Raw genomic sequence first — 11,864 nt, forward strand, 5'->3', positions numbered from 1 at the left:
CAGAAACTCCCAAAACTTCCCTATACACCTGTTGGACCCACAACTTGCTGTTGAGCTCCAAATCCACATCAGGAAGCTCAGGCACAAACCGAGAGTTGGCTTCTCCCTAGTAATCTAAACAGATGCTTAGTGAGCCTCAGATGCATTTTCACACCACCTTCTGCTGATTGCTGCTTTGGCAAAATAAAGGTTAGCCACCAGTCTACCAAACGCCTGGTATGTCAGCATTCTCCATCATACTCTGAGACATGAGTATGTGGGAGACATGACTCTGTAAGTAGGAGCTTAAAGTGTTTCAGGGAGACCACATAAATCTAGTGAGAAGTGAATTAGCAATATATGAGAGCATGTCATTTCATGTCAAAGCAGGCGCTATGAACTTTGTTACATTAGTATGTAAGTTAAGGCAGCTGGGAGAGGCAGACTGGAAAATATAGCTGTTAAGCTAAGTCCTGAGAGAAGAGCAACTGCACCTTCTACCTTCTGCGTGCAGGGCTCTCCTCAGCACATCTTCCCCATGCTTTCCCATTGCTCTTTTTCCTCCAGTGGAAAGGAGGGAAAGGGCAAAGTCCACATGCTGAAGCAGAGGGGCTGGTGGACTTAGAAAGGTGGATAAATAGGTGGGCCCAGGATAATATTGGTGAGAATGCTGCTTTTTGTTCCTTCAGTTACAGAGCTCTTGAGCTCGTGGCTATAAGCATAGACTTGGGAGCGAGCCTGATTGGGAATTTAAGTCCCCACTTCACCTTTTATGAGCTCTGGGATCCTGGACACTCCACCTCTTACTATTCAGTTTTCTCATCTGGGAAAAGTAGATACCAGGACTTAAATCTTAGGATTCAGAAGCGTTAAAGGATTAACTCACGTTAAGGTAAGTGAAACGAGGGAGAGGCAACTGTTCAGACAAGGAATAAAAGGAAATTGACAGGACTGGAATTTCTATTTGAATCATTCAGGGTGTCTGCTACAACTTTAGATTCCTACGCCTTGGCCCGAGGAATGGAGATTCATTAGTTCTGGGACCCAAGATGCTGTTTTATAAAAAGAAACTTACAAAAAGTCACAAAAATTATGCAGCATTTCTGTATGCCCTTACCATTTCCCCACTAATGTGAACATCTTGTATCGACATCGTACATTTGTAAAAACTAAAAAGTCAGTGTTGGCACATTACTCCTAACTCCAGACTTCATCAGATTTTCCACTCACACTCTTTATCTGTCCCAGGATCAAATCCAGGATACCACACTGCATTTAGAGAAGCTGCATTTTTCACAAGCTCTTCTAGCTGCTGAGAGGGAGGTGGATGGGGATCTCATCTTCAAAAACACTGGGACATTTAGAGGCCCGAACCAAAATTGCTGCATTCCCAAGTTGGGGAGGTGAAATGCAATTTTGAAGAGCAGAATTGGTGGAGGAGATGAATATAGCAGACTGATTTTAGAATTAAAGGTGGAATCCTCTCCACTACATGAGAGGGAGTTACCTTCAGAACAAGGCACTAATGCCGGGGAAAAGAGGTTTTGGAAGGAAGGGGTACAACCTCATCCTCAGGCTAGATTGAGAGTACATAAGTAAGGCTGTGAGTAGGTCAGAATCAGCAAGTGCAGCAAATTGGGAACAGGTGTTTCAGAGAACACACACAGAGGACTCACATAAAGGGAATTACAAGGGGTCAATTAGCCTGCAAGATACATGCAACCTGCGTGTTCTGGAACCTGGTGCTAATGCTTCGGCAGTGGGTCACAATGGAAAACATCAACCACTGCCACAGTGCAAAGTAGCAGAACGGGTAAGGGCGAGGCTGGGAAGATTTTGTTTAAGGAGAGTTCTAAGGGTCTTGGGTGAAGCAGGGGCTGGAAGGGGAGGCGGATAAAACACTTGAAGCTCTGACTGTGATCAGTTGTCACACTGAGGAGACACAGGAGGCCCTAGCTCAGGTGACAGGTAAAGGTTCGTAGAGTTGAGAAGGTGAGGATAAAGCAATATATATTTTTAAGAAGCCAGCAGCCTCTTTGTGGAATCCATGGAGGTTTTTTGAAGGAGATACCACCCATATTTTACTAAAGACCTTAGGTTCTAGGCCTATCACTGAGTTTTCCTAATCACAGTCCAATTGCTCAACTTCCTTACAGCAGTTGTAAGAGTCACCTAACCTGTTCCTTCTCAAAGAACATTAACCATTTTTCACTGGACTCAAGATTCTTATAATGTCTATACCACTTTTCTTTCCCACTAAGTTGCTCTTTACCCTAGAAATCCTAAACCACAAGCTGATATTCTTTAAATTTCACATTAAGTACATGTTCTGTCACTTGTCAAATGCATTTGAAAAAGTTCAACAGGAATTGCTGGAGAGGATGTGGAGAAATAGGAATGCTGTTACACTGTTGGTGGGAGTGTAAATTAGTTCAACCATTGTGGAAGGCAGTGTGGCAATTTCTCAAGGATCTAGAAATAGAAATTCCAGGGAGAGATCCAAGATGGCTGATGATTAGCAGCTCGGGCACGTACCTCCCAGTGAAAGCGCAAAGAACGAGAGGACGCCACACTTTCAGACGAATATTTGTTGCTCACGGACCAGGAGATTCCCAGTGGAGGAGCCCCACGGGTCTCCAGGGCGACTCTTGTGGCCGGCGTGGTGGTTTTGCTGGTGCCTTAGCACGCCAGTTCTTGGTGCAGAGTCCGGATATTCCCAGGCAGAAAAGCACCATCAATCTTAACACCACTGTTTTGGCCGGCTCAGTGGATTGCTCGGATCTCGGCGCAGGGAATCAACAAGTTGGACGTCAGAGACCCAGTTAGAAAGCCGGTAATTATAAAGACGACAGACGGACAAATATATAATGAAGGGAAGAAACCAGCGTAAAAAGGTAGAGAATACTCAAAATCAGAATGCCTCTCCCTCTACAGGGGATTGCAATTCCTCATCAGTAACGGAACAAGGCTTAATAGATTACACGTGTGTTCCAATAACAGAAGCAGGTTTCAAAACGTGGGTGATAAGAAACTTCTGTGAATTAAAAGAACTTGTTCTAACCCAATACAAAGAAACTAAGAACCTTGAAAAAAGGTTTGACGAACTGTTAACGAGAATGGACAATTTAGAGAAGAATATAAGTGAATTGATGGAGCTGAAAAACACAACACGAGAACTTCGCGAAGCATGCACAAGTTTAAACAGTCGAATTGATCAAGCAGAAGGAAGGATATCAGAAGTCGAGGACCAGCTCAGTGAAATGAAACGAGAAAACAAGAATGCAGAAAAAAGGATGAAAAGGAATGAGCAAAGTCTCCAGGAAATATGGGACTATGTGAAAAGACCTAATTTACGTTTGATAGGTGTACCTGAATGTGATGAAGAGAATGAATCCAAGTTGGAAAATACTCTTCAGGATATCATTCAGGAAAATTTTCCCAACCTGGCAAGGCAGGGTAATATTCAACTCCAGGTAATACAGAGAACACCACAAAGATATTCTTCAAGAAGACCAACCCCAAGGCACATAATCGCCAGATTTATTAGGGTTGAAATGAAGGAGAAAATACTAAGGGCAGCCAGAGAGAAAGGTCAGGTTACCCATAAAGGGAAACCTATCAGACTTACAGCAGATCTCTCAGCAGAAACCCTACAAGCCAGAAAAGAGTGGGGACCAATATTTAACATCCTTAAAGAAAAGAACTTTCAACCCAGAATTTCCTATCCAGCCAAACTAAACTTTATGAGCGAAGGAAAAATTAAATCTTTTGCGAACAAACAAGTACTTAGAGAGTTCACCACCACCAGGCCTGCTTTACAAGAGCTTCTGAAAGAAGCACTATACATATAAAGGAACAACCAATATCAGCCTTTCCAAAAATACATCAAAAAGCAAAGAACTTTAACACAATAAAAAATTTACATCAACTAATGGGCAAAACAGCCAGCTAGCATCAAACGCCGGTATTAAACCTATATATATTTTAATTGGATAAAAAGCCAAAACCCATCGGTATGCTGCATCCGGGCCCATCTTACATGCAACAATACACAAAGACTCAGAGAGAAGGAGGAAGATTTACCAATCAAACAGAGAGTAAAAATAAACTAATAAACAAAAAACAGGAGATGCAATTCTCGCCTCTGATAAAGTAGACTTTAAAGCAACAAAGATCAAAAGAGGCGAGGAATGACATTACATAATGGCAAAAGGATCAATGCAACAAGAAGAGCTAACGATTCTATAGATCAACGAGATAGAAAATTAACAAGGATATTCAGAACTTGAACTCAGACCCGGAACAAGTAAACTTAATAAACATTTATAGAACTCTCCACTTCAAATACACAAAACATACATTACCACCTCACACCTATTCCAAAGGTGACTATATAATTGGAAGTAAATCACTCCTCAGTAATCACATAGCATTTCATAGGTTTAAATTAAATATTGGTTGGCTGTTTGTTTGTTATCTTCTTCCCTTATTCCTTCCTGACTACATCATTAAGTATAATTATCAGTATAAAAGAGCTTTTCAATACCCATTACTAAATTGCATTCTAACCTGGGCAAGAAAGCAATACTCCCATTCTCTCTCCCTCTTTCTTTTCCTTCTCCCTCCTCCCCATTCTCTCTCTCTTTCTCTTCCTTTTTCCTCTTTCCTATTCTCTCTCAAAAAAAAAAAAAAAAGAAATAGAAATTCCATTTGATCCATCAATCCCATTACTGGGTATATACCCAAAGGATTATAAATCATTCTGTTATAAACACACATGCACATGTATGTTCATTGTGGCACTGTTTACAATAGCAAAGACTTGGAACCAACCCAAATGCCCATCAGTGATGGACTGGATAAAGAAAATATGGCACATATACACTATGGAATACTATGGAGCCATAAAAAAAGGGGAGTTGTGTCCTTTGCAGCGACATGGATGAAGCTGGAAAACATCATTCTCAGCAAACTGACACAAGAACAGAAAACCAAACACCACATATTCCCACTCGTAAATGGGTATTGAACAATGAGACCACATGGACACAGGGAGGGGAACATCACACACTGGGGTCTGTTGTGGGGTCGGGAATTAGAGGAAGAATAGCAGGGGGTGGGGAGTTTGGGGAGGGATAACATTAGGAGAAATACCTAATGTAGTGACGGGGGTGATGGATTCAGCAAACCACCGTGGCATGTGTATACCTATGTAACAATCCTGCAAGTTCTGCACATGTACCCCAGAACTTAAAGTACAATAAAAAAAAAATAGAGAGGAAAGAAAGAAAAAAGAAAGCAAGAAAGAAAGAAGAAAGAAAAAGAAAGGAAAGAAAAAGGAAAACAAAAGAAAGAAAAAGAAAGAAAGAAAAAAAAGAAAGAAAGAAGGAAATTGCCTTAGCAACCCGTGTCCTAGGAGGCAGGCTTTACTCAAGGCCTCCTAGATCTTTTGCATTGCTCGCTGGCACAACGTTGGGCCCAACCAGGTAAATAAGTGTCTGGCCATTAAACTTAAGGTCATTTAATCCTTAACTTGATACATTCTGGGTGTTTTCTACAAATCTGCATAGAAACTAGCACTTACCTGGGAGATTTCTCTGCCAGCTGTCAAAGGATTTTCCAAGTAGTTCCATACTCAAGGACGCTGTGCGATGGAAAAATGAAGCCACAGAAATCTTAAATGTGTTAGGAAAAGGGCTGGGTGATGAAAGATTCTAGTGAATCTGCACACCGCAGCAAAGTGTTTCCAGAAACACTGCATAACCTAAATACAGAATCAAGAACAATTTGGCTTTTGGTTAAGATTGGCTTTGGCATGTTTTTTTAAAACCAAGGAATAGTGTATTTAGAAATGTAGGAAAACTATATCAAAAAAATGAACTTTGAGTTGCAATAAAATCAGACACTGTTGGTGGATTTCAGTAATGTATGGGCATCTAGGTTACAAAAAGAGAACATATGAATAAAACACCAGGACAAATTTTCTCTAGAAACGTTGAACTTTAACATTACATAGTTCACCTCAGAATAAACTATATAGAACCGCCAATAGGCAACCGCTTTTATGCTACAAAAATGGCCATTTCACTTGCTTCAAATCCTATTTCAGATCTTTGTCTTTTCTTCGTAATGAAGATGTAAACGTTTTAGTTCACACTATACCAGAGTTAAAATTTCACTGGTGTCTGTATTACAAATGTTAAAATAATCCTAAAAATGAAAGTAAATTTGAGTTTTGGTAGTCAATCTTTTTCATAGTCTTATGTCAGAGAACTAATCTTTCCCAGGCATCAAACTCTATGAAATCTGCCATAGTTACCACCTACTACCAAATTAGTTTCTATGCCCCATAACAGTTGTCAGAGAACCTACCCACTTTCAGTGACATTTATATTCTTATTCTAACTTGACCTCATTTTTCATTTATCAAAATGACTATATTGCCTTCTGGAATTCAAGCCAAAGGAAAGAACGATATTACTGGTCCCTATTCTATTGATTTACTCTATTTTTGTCACCTAGGCTGAAGTGCAGGCATGATCACGGCTCACTGCAACCTCTGCTTCCCAGGCTGGAGTGATTCTCGTGCCTCAGTCTCCCAAGGAGCTAGGACCATAGGCAACTGCCACCATGCTCAGCTAATTTTTGTGTTTTTAGTAGAGAAGAGGTTTTGCCATGTTGGCCAGGCTGGTCTTGAACCGCTGGGTTCAAGTGATCTGTCCGCTTCAGTCTCACAAAGTGCTGGGATTACAGGCATGAGCCACTGCACCCAGCCCTCTGAAGTCTTACTCTGACTCTTGAAGTCAAGGATTTATGTCCAATGTCCCTTTGCCAAACTGGTTTTTAAATATTTGACCACTCATATATGTCACAACTTCTAGTTAATGTCATATTAATAAGGTGCAAACCACCTTATAAATAAGGATTCATCATTGACTTTTTCTTCTAAGTTACATCAGATCATTGATTCTAGTCTGCAGTTTATCAAGATAAGATGTTAAGTTGAAGATTTTACCTTAAGTTCTAAGGAAATTTTTAAAACTGAAAAATTAAAATGGATAAAAGTATACCAATATTACCAGGATTTAGTGAGAATCACTGAAAATGAGTGGCTAGATTAGTTCTAAAAAAAGCCAGTGATTTATTTTTAACTAAAATGTAAGCTTAAGTCACCCTCTGTATAGAAACTTTAATTCTACTTTCTGTACTTACTTTTTTTTTCTGTGTAACTGTTTCAAAACCTCCAACACCCTCATTCTAATTCTACGGTATTCCTGGAAATCTGTCTCTTTGGCATAATTTTATGTTCTAATGTGTTTTCCCTCTCAGACACAATAATCAACTATTCAAAGATGCCATCTAATGCACTATGTTACTAAGTACTGTGGCCAGAGAGTGATTTTAAGTGTAATAAATTATCTTAAAATTGAAAAGAGCTTAAGCAAAAACAAAAACAAGTATTATATCTTAAACACTGGCATGAATTAAACCAACTTGTGAATGGTTAAGGCAACTTACAAAAATGCTTTAAGACACATTAAGTGAGAGTAGGAAGGAAGAGCCCTTCAATCCCTGACAATGCTGCATTTGCTCCTACTGGCTTTGGGAGTTGTTAGAGTCCCATGTTGTTTTTTTTCAGAGAAAGTCTCCCTCTGTCCAGGCTGGAATGAAGTGGCATGATCTTGAATCACTGCAACCTCTGCCTTCCTGATTTAAGCGATTCTCCTGCCTCAGCCTCCTGAGTAGCTAGGACTACAGGCACCTGCCACCACACCCAGCTAATTTTTGTATTTTTAGTAGAGACAGGGTTTTACCATGCTGGCCAGCATAGTCTTCATCTCTTGACCTCGTGATCTACCCATCTCAGCCTCCCAAAGTGCTGGGATTACAGGCTTGAGCCACAATGCCCAGTTGAGTCCCATGTTTTAATAGGAATACTGCATTGATTCCAAATGCATGTGCAGCAATATTGGGAGAAAAAAATATGAAAGAAACAGAAAAGTTATCTTTAACATTTAAAAAGCTTTTATTGTTTTAAAAGCCTTACATAATTCACAGCTATCAGCCCACACACTAAGGAAGTCTCTGTGCATAGGCAGAAGGAGCCATCACTTTGGAGTGGCACCTGTAACTGTGTTTACATTAAAACAGACAGAAGAGTGTAAGAGTGTGTTGTTGCCCTGACAAGGTCTTAGTTGTCCTTGAGTTAACTTGAATTGAGGTGTTTCTTCTTTTGAAAATATGAAGTTTTCTAGTTCTGTAGCAGGAGAGGTGGTATTTTCCTGTCTTTTTTGATGAGGGGTTCAGATGTTACATTACCCCTCATTTCTTCCTTTAGGAGAGGATGGCTTTAGCGCACTCAAGATTAGTTAAATCATCAGGACTCAAAGACCTGTCCTTGGCAGCACTATCTACGTCTCCGTCTTTTCCCATCCTTGAAAAAGCCTAAGAATGTCAAACAGAAAAGAGGTACAATTTTAAAAAGGGTTCCAACTTTTTAACAGTCACCACTGATAATAAGGCACACATGCAGACTTCTTTAGGTAGTTCAGTTACAGCTACTTAGGCTGAGGTTTACACTGCCAATTTCTGTCAACTCACTAAGGTAATCTCAGGGCTAGAATTAGATTGCTGGAGAAAAGGGGTCTTGTTTTATTAAGTTACTTAAAAATTAGGTTCCCAAAGATGTCACAGTATTGTGACAGGCTTCTAACAGCAGTATCATCTGTTACCTGTGCACTTACTCCTTAAATGTAATGAACACACACTTCTGCAAAAAGTTAGTTTATTAATCTATTCAAATTCTACTCAATTTGTAGTAATTATATACTCAAAGCAAATTTTAATGAGGAAGGCATGTGCTGGATTGTATTGGAATGTCAATGAAGTCTAAAGACTAAAGCATCAAAAGGCACTACTTCACTTGCACATTAATTATGGTAAAAAAGTATTATTTTAAAATAGTTCCAGGGTACTACAGAGCATGCCTATTTTAAATGTTCAACCTTGTCAGCTGTAATTTTACTGTGTAATTACCAAAAGACACAAACCATAAATATTACTTAGTCCCATGAAAGTTATAGAAGTTATCATTTCCAGTAAAATCCCAAGTACTTCCTGCATCCAATACTTGAGACACGCACACCTCATACAGTCTAAGTGCAGGTCTCTCGGCTGAGGCACTAATGGTTTGTCTAACACACCCATGGGACTGACTGCACTGTAGTATACACAGTAGAAAATGACATAAATTTCCAAACTGAGTAATAAAAAATAGTCAAGAGTGGTAAGTGCATTATATAATGATGTCTATTCCTGGACATCATTAGGAATACAATGGCAAGAAATTATTTCTGTATACTTCTCTGAAAGGGCAAAGGTTCAAAAGCAAACCATTGAGAATGAATTAAACTTGATTAAAACATATATATTTTTATCAGACGGAGTCTCACTCTGTTGCTCAAGCTGGAGTTCAGAAGCGTGATCTTGGTTTACTGCAAACTCCGCCTCCCAGATTCAAGCGATTGCCCTGCCTTAGCCTCCCAAGTAGCTGGGACTGCAGGCGTGCACCACGACACCCAGCTAATTTTTGTATTTTTGGTAGAGACGGGGTTATACCACATTGACCAGGCTGGTCTCGAACTTGTGTATGCTGTATGCGTGTCACTGTGTGGCATGCCTGAGAAGCTAATTACGAAATTCTATAAAAAAACCAAAACCACAAAAACTAGAGCTGTATCAATGATTACGGTCAGCCGAGAAATACCCTTTACGTGACAAAAAAACCTTTACAAAATACCCTTTACAAAACAAAAAAACACTTCTGAGTCAATGTTAAACTTACCAGTAAAAGAGCCTAATTATAATTACTAAGCTATGGGACATGCACGCAAAAAGCTAAACATAATCTGTGGCTCAAATGAGCCAATCAGATACCTTCCTTAACCTCAACGCAAAAACATGTTGAGTCCCGGTACCTCAAAAATGTCTTGTGTTGTTGATACGACATCCTGCTGACTGTTGTTGGGTCGTGACTCATTCTTCCCGACTCTCTGATCTGTAAAGAGATCCTCCTCCTCTTCCAGGAGAGGGAAGGGACTTGTTTCCTTTGCCGGTTTTGGTTTAGCAGACTGAAAGAGATGGCCGTCACTGCTGGCCTCCCTCAGAGCAGGAAACGTGGGGCTCTTTTCTTTACCTCCCCCTGGAGGGCTGGCAGGATTCTCCGCTATCTTTGCCTCGGGTGTTGTTCTCTCCACGGACTGAGATCCAGTGCCCGTGGAAAAGATGTCCCTAGAGGCGCGAAGCTCAGCCTCCCCTCTGGAATGACCCGGAGACTTCGCAAAGGGGCTTCCGTCCACTCCAGGCACAGGACCGCCTTCCCAGGGTGCAGTTGCAGCTTCCAGGGCCTCCTCAGTGCTGTCTTCTCCACTGGCTGCTCTGAGCTGTGGCCGATGGCCATCTGGGGAAATGGTACCATCAGCCCACTGCGCAGTGGGTCCCCCGGGGAGGCCCGTGGCCTCAGCCTCGCTTGACTCCTGGGCAGCCAGCCGCCTAGCCGCACGAGTCCGTCGTCTACGCCTCCTCCTCGCCTTGACACGGCCCTGCAATGGCAAAAAAACACACGCTGATCCGGTGATACGGTGTTCAAACCTACCATGGCAAAGAATCAGTGACTCAAAATAGCGTAAGGTTATCTGGCCTACTTCAGTCAAGATGCTATCTAAGCATACACAAGAGGTTATTTCCTAATGATTCCCAAGGAGTGAGTTTAACAGCCCCTAGCACTCTAAGACTAAGTCATTCTTAATCCTTTAGCGTTCGCCTCCCAGATTCAAGCGATTGCCCTGCCTTAGCCTCCCAAGTAGCTGGGACTGCAGGCGTGCACCACGACACCCAGCTAATTTTTGTATTTTTGGTAGAGACGGGGTTATACCACATTGACCAGGCTGGTCTCGAACTTGTGTATGCTGTATGCGTGTCACTGTGTGGCATGCCTGAGAAGCTAATTACGAAATTCTATAAAAAAACCAAAACCACAAAAACTAGAGCTGTATCAATGATTACGGTCAGCCGAGAAATACCCTTTACGTGACAAAAAAACCTTTACAAAATACCCTTTACAAAACAAAAAAACACTTCTGAGTCAATGTTAAACTTACCAGTAAAAGAGCCTAATTATAATTACTAAGCTATGGGACATGCACGCAAAAAGCTAAACATAATCTGTGGCTCAAATGAGCCAATCAGATACCTTCCTTAACCTCAACGCAAAAACATGTTGAGTCCCGGTACCTCAAAAATGTCTTGTGTTGTTGATACGACATCCTGCTGACTGTTGTTGGGTCGTGACTCATTCTTCCCGACTCTCTGATCTGTAAAGAGATCCTCCTCCTCTTCCAGGAGAGGGAAGGGACTTGTTTCCTTTGCCGGTTTTGGTTTAGCAGACTGAAAGAGATGGCCGTCACTGCTGGCCTCCCTCAGAGCAGGAAACGTGGGGCTCTTTTCTTTACCTCCCCCTGGAGGGCTGGCAGGATTCTCCGCTATCTTTGCCTCGGGTGTTGTTCTCTCCACGGACTGAGATCCAGTGCCCGTGGAAAAGATGTCCCTAGAGGCGCGAAGCTCAGCCTCCCCTCTGGAATGACCCGGAGACTTCGCAAAGGGGCTTCCGTCCACTCCAGGCACAGGACCGCCTTCCCAGGGTGCAGTTGCAGCTTCCAGGGCCTCCTCAGTGCTGTCTTCTCCACTGGCTGCTCTGAGCTGTGGCCGATGGCCATCTGGGGAAATGGTACCATCAGCCCACTGCGCAGTGGGTCCCCCGGGGAGGCCCGTGGCCTCAGCCTCGCTTGACTCCTGGGCAGCCAGCCGCCTAGCCGCACGAGTCCGTC

At 41.9% G+C, this 11,864-nt stretch overlaps 1 long non-coding RNA gene across 1 annotated transcript; it reads right to left on the reverse strand.

Annotated features, from left to right (window-relative positions):
• Positions 1-7,981: 7,981 nt before the first annotated feature.
• Positions 7,982-10,190, reverse strand: LOC135268806 (uncharacterized). The gene is made up of 2 exons (XR_010337145.1): positions 9,957-10,190; positions 7,982-8,424 (listed from the first exon to the last, which is right to left on the reverse strand). It is a non-coding gene; the product is annotated as an uncharacterized LOC135268806 (long non-coding RNA).
• Between the last annotated feature and the right edge of the window lie 1,674 nt (positions 10,191-11,864).

Source organism: Aotus nancymaae, unplaced genomic scaffold, assembly GCF_030222135.1.
Source record: "Aotus nancymaae isolate 86718 unplaced genomic scaffold, 86718_ANA_hifiasm-v0.15.2.pri h1tg000043l, whole genome shotgun sequence".
Classification (NCBI taxonomy): domain Eukaryota; kingdom Metazoa; phylum Chordata; class Mammalia; order Primates; family Aotidae; genus Aotus; species Aotus nancymaae.